Source organism: Syngnathus scovelli, chromosome 5, assembly GCF_024217435.2.
Source record: "Syngnathus scovelli strain Florida chromosome 5, RoL_Ssco_1.2, whole genome shotgun sequence".
NCBI classification, from domain to species: Eukaryota; Metazoa; Chordata; class Actinopteri; order Syngnathiformes; family Syngnathidae; genus Syngnathus; species Syngnathus scovelli.
The window spans coordinates 8,313,945-8,325,000 of NC_090851.1; the positions used below are offsets into that span (position 1 = coordinate 8,313,945).

At 39.9% G+C, this 11,056-nt stretch overlaps 1 long non-coding RNA gene across 1 annotated transcript in view; it reads right to left on the reverse strand.

Annotated features, from left to right (window-relative positions):
* Positions 1–879: 879 nt before the first annotated feature.
* The window catches only part of LOC125968668 (uncharacterized), a 23,562-nt gene continuing 13,385 nt past the window's right edge, over positions 880–11,056 (reverse strand). The window contains exons 3-4 of the long non-coding RNA XR_007481350.2: positions 9,721–11,056; positions 880–9,639 (exon numbers count right to left, since the gene is read on the reverse strand). The exon at positions 9,721–11,056 is cut by the window's right edge and continues 1,878 nt beyond it. This is a non-coding gene — a long non-coding RNA (uncharacterized lncRNA). The remainder of the gene's footprint in view (positions 9,640–9,720) is intronic.

Genomic DNA, 11,056 nt, shown 5'->3' on the forward strand with positions numbered 1-11,056 from the left:
AGTTCATTAGGGAAAAATCATGGCCAAAGCTAAACTGAAAGTGAAAAGTGCCACACCCGCCCTCACCCCCACTTTCTGATTGGCTGTTTGATCTGTGATGTCACACGGACACTCCTTTAGGTACGCCGCCATTTTCAGGTGTACCTAATAACAGGCCACTTCATTAGGGAAAAATCATGGCCAAAGCTGAACTGAAAGTGAAAAGTGCCACACCCACCCTCACCCCCACCTCCTGATTGGCTGGTTATGTGACGTCACACGGACACTCCATTAGGTACACCACCATTTTCAGGAGTACCTAATAACTTTATGCATTTTTTGCACGTGACAAGAATGTGTATTTGATTACTTGTTCTTTATTTTGGGGGACACCAACACATATTATACAACGTAAAACACATACATATTGTCATATAAAGCAATTAACCAAATGTCATATTTTTGTTTTCATGCCCAAAAAAATAAAAACAAGGAATAAAACACCAGACAAGTTTTTATCAGGTTTTAATGTTTATTAAAATAATAATAATAAAAGTACATTTCAAACCAGCAATCAAATGTGAAATTGCAGTAGATATATTGGATAACAATATGTGGGCGTATATATGCATACACGTTATTTAAAAACTACTATAAGTGTTATAAAATCAAGATTACCCAAAGAGAAGCATCATCTCCCCGTTGTTGCATAACGGCGCATCCCTTCATGCAATAAAGTTAGCCGTTAGCTTGGAGAAAACGCGCATAAAAGAAGTGGTGTTTCAGTGTGTGGTTCTTTCTTTTCTTGGCAAATCGTAGATCTACATTCTGGCTTACATCGTTCACGCCAGGAGGGAGACGCAACACGTTCACTGACAGATCCGTTGATGCACGGGAAGGCAATTCATCCATTAACTCGTCCGCGAACGGGAAAGTCAGGATTCGTTCCCTCACTCTGATCCGTTCTCGCGATGAACTGGAAATGCAAATCACTGACGCTTTCACTCAGAGATCCGTTCAGTTGATGAACGGGAAATGCAATTCACGACTGTTCGTGAACGGGAAGTTACGTCATTTTCTTCTTCGTTTTGTTTTACGGCGAGGTGGCACCAGCTTCAATGCGCGTTACCGACACCTACCGGTTGAAGTCATATGAACTGAAAAAAAGAACCAATCACTTTAGGAAGTGATTCGTTCACTCTCGTTCACTAAAAGGAAAAATCGTTTGGTTTGACCGAATCGTTCACTCACGAGCCAACAGTACTCCACAGTGTCGAGCGCACGGAACATACGCACGCACACACAGCACAGAGCAGGCGATAAAAAGTGCAGTGGGACACCATGGAAAAGTATTGAACAGGGATGAAAAGAGCGGTTTTATTCATTGTTTTATTTTTAATTGTTTTATTCATTTTTGTTTTGTAGGTTAAAATGTTTTATATATTGTGCTCCTGAGTTAATGTTGCTGATTACTTTGAATTGAATATTATTTATTGCTGTTATTTAATTTAATATGATGTATGTTTATTATTATTATTATTTTATTGTATTTTTTCCAGCATAAATAACAGTTGGTCAAGAATGTTTATAGTTTAAATAATTATAATTTATTTTCAATTTCAGGCAAAGTGATGCACATTGAATCTGTTCTGTTACAGAATAAAAAAACAATGTTATTAATAGTTATTCCTTATTGTAAGTTGATCTTTCTTTTTTATTTATATTTTGTTTTCTTTAATGTTAATAACATGGGGGGCGCAAAATGTTTTCTTCTCCCTAGGGGGGGCATCACAGAAAATGATCGAGAAGCACTGCAATCGTGTCATGCTTCAGTTACATATTGAAACTGTATTATTTTGCACTTCGGTTTATTTTGAACAAAGAGCAAAACTCAGAGTCAGTTTTAATTTGAACTTTGGTTAATTTATTACCACATCAAAGTGAATTGTGTGTTTTTTTAAATAACTTCAATACTCTATTGTAGAGACAAAACAACGTGGAGGGACCTCAGGCAACAGAGAAGTTAGCAACATTAATGCCTTACTGGTAAATTTCGCACCTCATATACTGGACAACACCAGGACACTTACAACATGAGGGTCATTTCTATAATGCTCTTCCTATTTGTTTCTTGTGTTTTGTAGTTATATATTAACCGATTCAATTCATATCTTGGTCATTTGTTCTGCCTCACTGGTAGTTTGAGGTGACCGATGTTCAAGTTCAATCAAGCATGGTGTTTATTTTAGTCAACTTTACAGTCATTGATTGTGCAACTGAAGTGAATTGTACTTTTGGTCCACTTAGAGGTAAAGCAAAATGAAGCAGATAGCAGAAAGGAGTTGCCTCACCTAGGAGACATACATCTCGTGGTCAATACAGCATAACTGCATTCACATTGGAGCAGTGTGTCATGACTTGCACAGCCAGTGTGACGCTGAGATGTCATCTCAGCTCCGCCGACCGCGTTACGTAATGAGAGCTTCCATCTTACTCTGGCAGAGTTGATACCAATTCCCTGTTGTCTTTGCGTTAATGAATTGCACTAAATGCCAGTAGCCGCTGCTGGCAAAGGCGCTGAAGGTTAAGGACGGCCACCCTTAAAGCGTTCGTGAATCTGATCTTGTCCATTAGCCCACAAGCGGAGGCAGAAAATCAATGGAGGAAAAAAAGAGGCTACCTCATGGGGAGTACTGGGAACAAGAGAAGAGGAACATGAATGGCGAAAAGAATAATGTGTCAAAGAAATTTCAACCATCAACTTGTGTGATTGCTAGTTTGGGGAATCAATAAGCGTAAACTTGTACCTAGCCATTTCAAACTCCCACTCACCCTGACCATGATGATTTCCAGAGCTGGATGTTCCCATAGAACATCTGTTGAATATTCACCTCCAGCCAGACGCCTTCGCATGCATAGGAGGGCAGATAAGACTGATTGAAAAAGGCCAAGCATCTAATTGGGTTTGTCCCTCCTCAATATATGACTTCCTTGTACTGAGGAGGAAACTTGACATTGCCTTGGGGTGTCTCTTGCAAGTGTGTATCAACTTTTTGTGCGATATTTACAAGTTCCAATATGGCCGTAGTGTCACGCTACTTCAAACACAATAAATGATGTTATGCAGGATCTAATGGAATTCAGAAGAAACAAAAATACAGCCATGAACATAGATGCAAGAGAGACTGTATATTCTGCAGCTAATTCTGCTCTTGGTCACATACGCTGACTGAGCAAAATGAAATTAACTCTGCAATGAAAATATGTTAACTACAGCCATTCGCACACAATAGTGAAAAGTCTAGGAAAGTGGTGAAAAGTCACAGCTATCCTTGCATAATCATCCACCGTCCCCTGCTCAATTTTGATGCTTCATTGAACCACCTCTACGTGTGGACTGTATTCTGTACCAAGTCTAACACATAGCAACAAGTCATAAAAGCACATCAAGAGTGTCCAAACAAGCTGAAAGTCATGATACACTATGTACGCTCACAACTTTATTTTTATGCAGTATCTACCCTATCATCATTTCGTCTATGTTCATAGCAACAGAAGATAGCTGTCTGGAAAATGAAAAGTGTGACATCATCTTTTCATCTGAACTGTTCAACTACCTTTGCTCTGTCATATTTTTTTGACAGTCATGAATTTATATATATGCTATGATTATATATTATTTCCATAATCACCATTTAATTTATTATTATGTGACATTTTAAATTAAAGAATAAAATGATGCGCATGTTAACATCCATACCTGGAAGCCTGTTTTTTAACAAATCTGCTGAAGTAAAAGCTGCCCACACAAAAATACAATGAGCCATTTTCAGATTTTTTGGCTGGCAAGAACACGATGCTATTCCAGCAGGATTCAGATTTGTGAAAAGTCATGCGGCTCCCTTTCCCCACTCTCCATTTCCAAGTGTTTTCCTCAGTCAAGAGGAAAATGCCACACATTGATGAAATAGCTGCTTATCCCATTAGCGCAAGGCAGCAACCTGTGTACTATTTCAAACTCTGTGCATCTTGACAACTATTCCATTTGTTCCATTTGACATGAAAGGTGTTCTATTAGTGTCGTGTGCAGAATGGGGGTTGGGGGGAAGCTAATGCTGGCGGAAACACCAAATGGGTAAAATCCCCCACTGGGAATAATACATGGTACATAAGGTACATGCAGATTTCACAGCAGTCAAGGTGTCACGTGATAAAGTGCTTGCTGCAAATTAGATTTTTTTTAAAACTCATATTAGCTTTGGAAATCTACAGAGATCAAGGCTAATGCGGAGTTACTACAATGTTAAATAATATTGTCAACACTGCCTGGATGCATCAAACAATTGTCTGCCTGTGGGACACAAATCACATTAACCAAAACCATAACCCGCATGAAGAATATTTGTTAAATTGCTCTCTGAATCAGCATGCAAAGCTTTTCACTGTTACTGTTGTAATATATGCAGGAGTGTGACCAGTCGCGGGACCCTAATTGTACATTTGTATGCACGCAGAATTAACATATGTGTCTTCATCAAATTTGAGTGAATCGGTAATGTCCTATTCCTCCTCCTAGCAGACTGAACCCGAGCCAACATTAGCCTACACTAATATCTTCCTCCAACCACTGATATTCTTTATCCTCCTGCTGTGTGAGAAAAATCATCTTAAAAAGTCATTTGAAAAAATATATTGTCTATAATAGCAATACAAGTTTCCTAAAGCAAAATGTATTCATGAAAAATATCTTCCCGTCTTCATAAAGCATATGAACCACATATGTAAAAATATTATTTTTGAATACAGAAGTTCAGGATTTTTTGGTATACTGTGTAACCAGGTGATGCCTTACTGGAGGAAAGAGAAAAATCTTACATCCCACCTGATGATCTTTCCTGGCATGCTAATGTGCCGCAGGAAACTGGTTGGCAAGCCCTCATTTATAGTGAAGATAAAAAGTGCTCATAAAAGCTGATAGTTGATGATTTCAACACCTCAAAAATATTTTGGGTGCTCCAAATCATATGAGGTGTTCTTAAATACTTCAAGGCATCACATTGTACACGTAAAGGCTGTGCTCGTCACCAACACTTATACAAACAATGGCCCATTGTTTGATGACTGACAGGCCTCCCTCTGCGAAAACATTCTCATCTCTCAGCCATGTAAAACAAGGACATGCGTCATCCATGTTTTTTTTTTTTAAAGTCATCTAATCTAGAAACAAAAAAATGCTCATTTACTCTTTTCCATCTGCACTTTCATCTTAATTGTGCCATTACAAGATGGGTTTCTTGGTATTGTGGCTCCTCTGTGTGGCATGGAAATACTGAGTTCATCATCCCCTGCAAAATAGCCTCGTAATGGGAGCATGGAGGAAGTACCTCTGGGAGCACCCTCAAATTGCACACAAGGTTCCTGCAATTGAATTGCCTTCAGGTGACCCCGTAGGTTTCCTGTCCTGCAAATGCGTTGGCGCCATTACCTGCCATCTGCCCGATGCACCTGCTCTGACAGAGTGAGAGTGCTTCTTTCTGGGCGCCTGCGTCTGACGGTGTGCGTGCGTGCGTGTGTGTGCATCTATATGCACCATATGTGCGGTGGTGGCAAATAAAGTACAAATTAATTTGTTACTGTCCTTTAAAGGCTGTTGTAAGAATGCCAATAGGTGGTACACAGGTTAATCAGACCATCTGCCATGTAGTGGAAAAGCATTTTAATGTTCTGGCTTAAGTGGAATGGGCTAATTTCCTTGTTTCATACCTGTTGATTTCGCACAGGACACGTCGTTCGCAATAAGTGCTTTTGCCATATATTTGTGTTGAACTCACGACGAAGGTCATGTTTTCGTTTTATTCAACTATTTATTCTAATTTGTGTCAAAACGGAAATCACATTTTATTTCAGTTTGTATTTTTTTTATTTGAAATGAAAATGACACCTTTTGGAATCTTACAGATTACATGTGACCTGATCGACGTCAATAAACGGCCTTTAAAATGAAAATTTAAAAACGATTTGTGGCCCTCTATTTACCACTGTTGGGTAGCTAGTAAGCTGTATTTATTTCCATTGTCAATTTATTAAATTAAATTGTTAAATCTGTACTTTTAGTTTGCTGTTTAATGCACCTGCCCTGACAGTGTGAATGTGCGTGTTTGTGTGTGTGGTGTGTGTATGAGCAGGCAACATGTCAATTATCACTATCGGCAGCGGCCACATCCTGGTGCCTCATATTTCTCCAGCAAGTTCCCACTTAATCAAGAGGTCATTTGGAAAGAGAGGTCACCAGATTCTAGTTGGAGGAAGAGGGGAAAGAGATGAGGACAGCAGGGTAATGACTGGAAAGGAGAGGACAAAGAAAGGGGGAGGAGAGAACAGAGTTAGGGAAAACGCAAGGAGGAATTAATGAAGAAGGTGTAAGTCAAGCAATAATACAAATGGAGCGGAAGAAGTGATACGGGAGGGGGGGGGGTAGGCACAAGGACAAAAGTCATGATGGTGAGAGAGGAGGCGATGTGGCCAGGAGGATGAGCGGGGGAGAGCAGCTCCAGAATAATCTTTGCTGTTTATGCTTTCATTCCCTCAGAGGAAGCTTAAATCCTGTGAGAACCGACTACTGTGGATCCTGGAAGACCGACACGAGCACGCGCGCACGCACTAATGTCGACAACGTTCACAACTCAGCAGGGGTCGAAGCGTTATAAACAAGGGTGCTCAGTCAAAGACCATTCTGATCCTCCGTGACAGGTTTGTTGGAAGCTGTTTGATGAAGAAACTACTCCCGTTGTCAAGATCTTGATGATGGATGACGGCTTCCATGCAAACAAATCCACAGTAAACACAGATGACTGAGGCACGCACGTTTGAGTGTCAAGTCACGTAATTGTTGATAAATACATATCTGTCCATGTGCTGGGAACAAGTCAACTCGTTCGTCATCATGCAAGAGAGATTGATGTCTATGTTTCCCTCACATCACTCCCACATGGCCCCGACAATTCCCCAAGAAACAAACAAGGACCCAAAAAACGTGACGGGAGTGAGCGACTGTGCCAGATGTTTGGTTTTCCCCAAAGCTCAGCTCGCACACTTTGTTTTCTCACTCAGCGGTCCAGCACTGACTGGATTTTTGCATGAAAAAAATGAAATGATTGCAGCATCAGTATTCAGCAGCAGGTCTTTTCCTGGCCTCTATCTACATCTCTGCTGCTCTTACATGTCTGTAAGACTGTCTGCTCTTTCACTTTTCAATTTATTAATCCCTAAAAGAATTTTCTTTACTGCTTTTGGAATCTCTTTAAAATCCATTTAGAAGTCGTAAGAAAGGAGGATAGAAACAGAATACGTTTGAGCTGAAGGGCAAAAGCCTAGAAGAGGAAATGGAAGTATTGACCAGTGGAATATTTTCTTATATCAAAAGATTCAATCACGTCTGGGAAAAAAAGCATTTCAAAAGCACACTTTAAGGGTACACGGACTTTATGATGTTATAATGTTACCTGGAATGCCATTCCAAGTTACGCAGAGCGAGTCGATGTCTCCCGACCTCACTGAAATGAAGAACTGTGACAGCGCAATAGCCTTGCTCGTTATTAATATAAAATATTAAAAGTAACCAGTGGCTTTTAAGCCACTACAGGCAATTTTTAAAAATTCTAACTACATCCAAAATGGATGCATGGGTGGATGGGTATTATGAAATTTGATGGTCATTTTATATAAATACTGAAGTTGAATCAAATGTGAAATGCCTATGTTAGCCAGTGGCAGCTTTGCACGCATTTGCATCATCCAGCCATCACGTGTATATATTAAAGTGATGTTATAATTATAGTTATCATTCTTGGTATTATTTGTTGTGGTTGAAATTATGATTTGATTTTTTTTTTTTATGTACATGTTTTGTTTTATGTTTCACAGTGTCAGTTTCTCCCTATTTGGGTAACCTTGGATTTATGAATTTATTTATTTAATTATTTATTGATATGGTCTCTTTAAAGCACAGATTTTCACCTCTTTAAGAACTTTGATTATTACCCGTCGCAATAAATGAGGGTAAAAAAAGTTCAATAAAATAAAGTTATCTTAAAACAGTATGACTTGAATGTACCGCTAATGCATACTAAGGTCATGTTTATTGTTTACTTATGACTTTGGACCTCGGAAGTTCGAAGTTGGACATTTCCTTGTTCTGAGCAGCTTGGAATGCAGCTTGGATGGACCGAGGCCATTTATTTCCCACGCGCCCACCTGATCTCTCTCGAGCGATTTTGTTTTATTCGTAATGCGCTATGCCCGAGGGGACAGTAAACTCGACTCTTCTTTAGAGGCCGTTCACTAAGTTGTTGTTTGGTTTGGTACTGAGGAAAATGAAGGCTGTCAGGGAAGCGCAGATGCGCTGGCACTCACTTGGCGTGACAGACCACGAGCAGCTGTTATTTTTTAATTATGCACAATGTTGGGCTATTGTCTGCTTCCAAAACCCATTTGCTTCCATCCGCTCCACTGATTCATGCACACATCACTTGTCTGCTGCATTCATATTGGCTGGGAGCGTACCGGAGAGAACGCTAGTGGTTTTCTTCCATTTGTTTTTGAAGCCACATAACCCATTTTAGCCATAAATGTTGACCATCATGTCCATTTACCATGGCTGAGCTTCAGCCTAATTTACCACTGGCATTGATATGAAAGATGAGTCGTGTCCCGCGGAAATCAAATTATTCTTATTGATGGGAAGAGGTGGACTCACAATATATGGGATGGTAAGCGGACTTCTCGATAAAAGGAGGTTGGTCACAATGCATTTTGGGTTGCTGGTGATATATTCAGGAATTAGCGGGCTTCAGCGTGAGGAGGCTCCAAGATTTTGTCGTGCAATTGGAGTGGAAGCCTTTGGCATAAAAATGAGATGGACTTTGTGTTCTCACCAAAGCAGTTTGTGTACTCAATCGAAAGGTCACCCACTCCCTCGCAGATACATAAAACACACCTGCGGCCTGTGCACCTCAACCCCTTTGGCGGTGCTCTCAATTAGCGCTTTGTTTTCACAAGATCGAATCAGGCCGAGTGCTTTGCTGCTTCTGCTGCTGCTGCTCTTTGTCATGCACACTCCCTCTGCTGTCATCTGCTTTGGCTACTGTCTTCCGTCTGCCCTTACAGTATGCTACGTGCAGACTGAAGATGAAATATTACTTTGCCCCGGCTGCAATTCTCGCATGAGTTTCGTCACGGCATCAAAAATAAAAATAAAAAAAACCCTGCTTGGTTCACGTCATGCCACAACAGCTGAGAGGAGGGTTCTCCTCTGACAGGAAAAAAATAGAACATCAAAAAGGCCCTATTAACCTCAGTTGACTTTACCTCTCTCTAATGCGTAAGTTTTGTTGTCACTTGTGGAAACTGTGACAAGCCTGGGTTGACCAAGTGAAGAGTAGAAGCTACGAATCTCTTTTTAAACGTAGGGAGTAAAAGTCAAAAGTTGCCAGAAAAGGAAATTATAGATACCTGGAAAATATACTCTTGTTACTTGCCACCACTGAATCCCAAGACCATTTCTTCTACATGCCGTCCAGGAAACCCCCAGGAGGGATGGGAGGAGAACACCCACGCAGTCTGAGCCTGCTCACTGTGTTTGCTCTGATAATTTGATGAATGCTGAAAGACAAACATTTGGACGATTTACGTTGTTTCATCGCAGAATTATTAGTTGAATGATTGTTGAAGTGGTAGCAGTACCTCACAGTTGTGGAGATTGCAGTTCAACTTTTGGCTCTAGCTCTCTTTGTGCTTGCGTGGGTTTCCTCTCAGTGCTCATTGTTCCTCCCACATTCCCAAAACATATGTAATATTTGATTAATTCATGACTAAACTATCCTTAGGTGGGCGTGTGAGATTGTTTTGTGTCCATATGTGTCCTGCAATCTACTGGCAACCATTCCAAAGCTACCCGGTCCTTGGAAACATGTTCCTATTTAAAGACGAGTTATTGGATTTTTAGTCACAGTAATTCTTAGACTGAGGCTTACTTTTTACAAGACTGCAGCTAGATTCATCAGGCATTTTATTCTTAAATGCAAATTTTTCCCATCATTTTCAGTCACATTTTCAATGGTGTTTCCTCTTTGTTCACACTGGTGTCATGAATGTTTGCAAAGTTTCCTATTTCTGGTTTTATTAGAGCTCATTTGTTGATTGTTGGTTGGGTTACATCACCAATAAACATAGGTAGGTAAACTAATCTTAAACAGATGAGATTCGTGAATAATCAGACTGTAAATTCTAGTGAAATATCAACACTATTTGTATTTGCAGGAAAAATAATTATATGGTAACAATTCCATATATAAATTTATTAAGTGTCCAATCAGATTGCTCTGATATCGTCACTATATCGTTTACAGTGCGAAGAGTTGACCATTGACCGCAGTAAGAGCGGATGGCTCGGAATTATTCAAACGAGAAACGAGAGGATACTCGTCCATGTATAGAAAGATTGCTTCAGATGTGTGATAGCTGTTAAGTGGATGACACCAGATAAGACCTCAGTTAAACAGGTTCCCTAAGTATGCATAATTGTCCTATTAACACATGATGTCTGACCACAGATCATTACTCACAATCGAACGTGTGCATGCCAGGTGGATGAAGTGAAGAAGAGTAATCAAAACGTAGCATACTTAGCGTGATATATATCTCATTTACACTCGTACGTATTTCCACAAATGATCTTAATGCAGAGTTCCATGCTTCATTTAAAGGAGAGTTGTTATTCTGTGTTACAATGGTGAAGATGTAAACGCATCATAGTAACTTTAGTTTTTGGTTTTATTTGAAATTTTGACAAGCAGAAGCACTCTGGTGAAGGTTACTGTATATACTAAGATGACTACTTTTAGCTCTTATGTTCTCAGTCTGAAGGAAGCAATATGCTAAGTGCGTGTTCAGCTGGGCAACCTTCATTTTGAGAATAATTTTTATGCTCTGAAATGGGAAAAAAAATTCTGTCAGGAAGCTATTCTTAAATACTCTGTGTCAATCAAACATTGTGACGTGATTGTAGGAGAGCAAGATT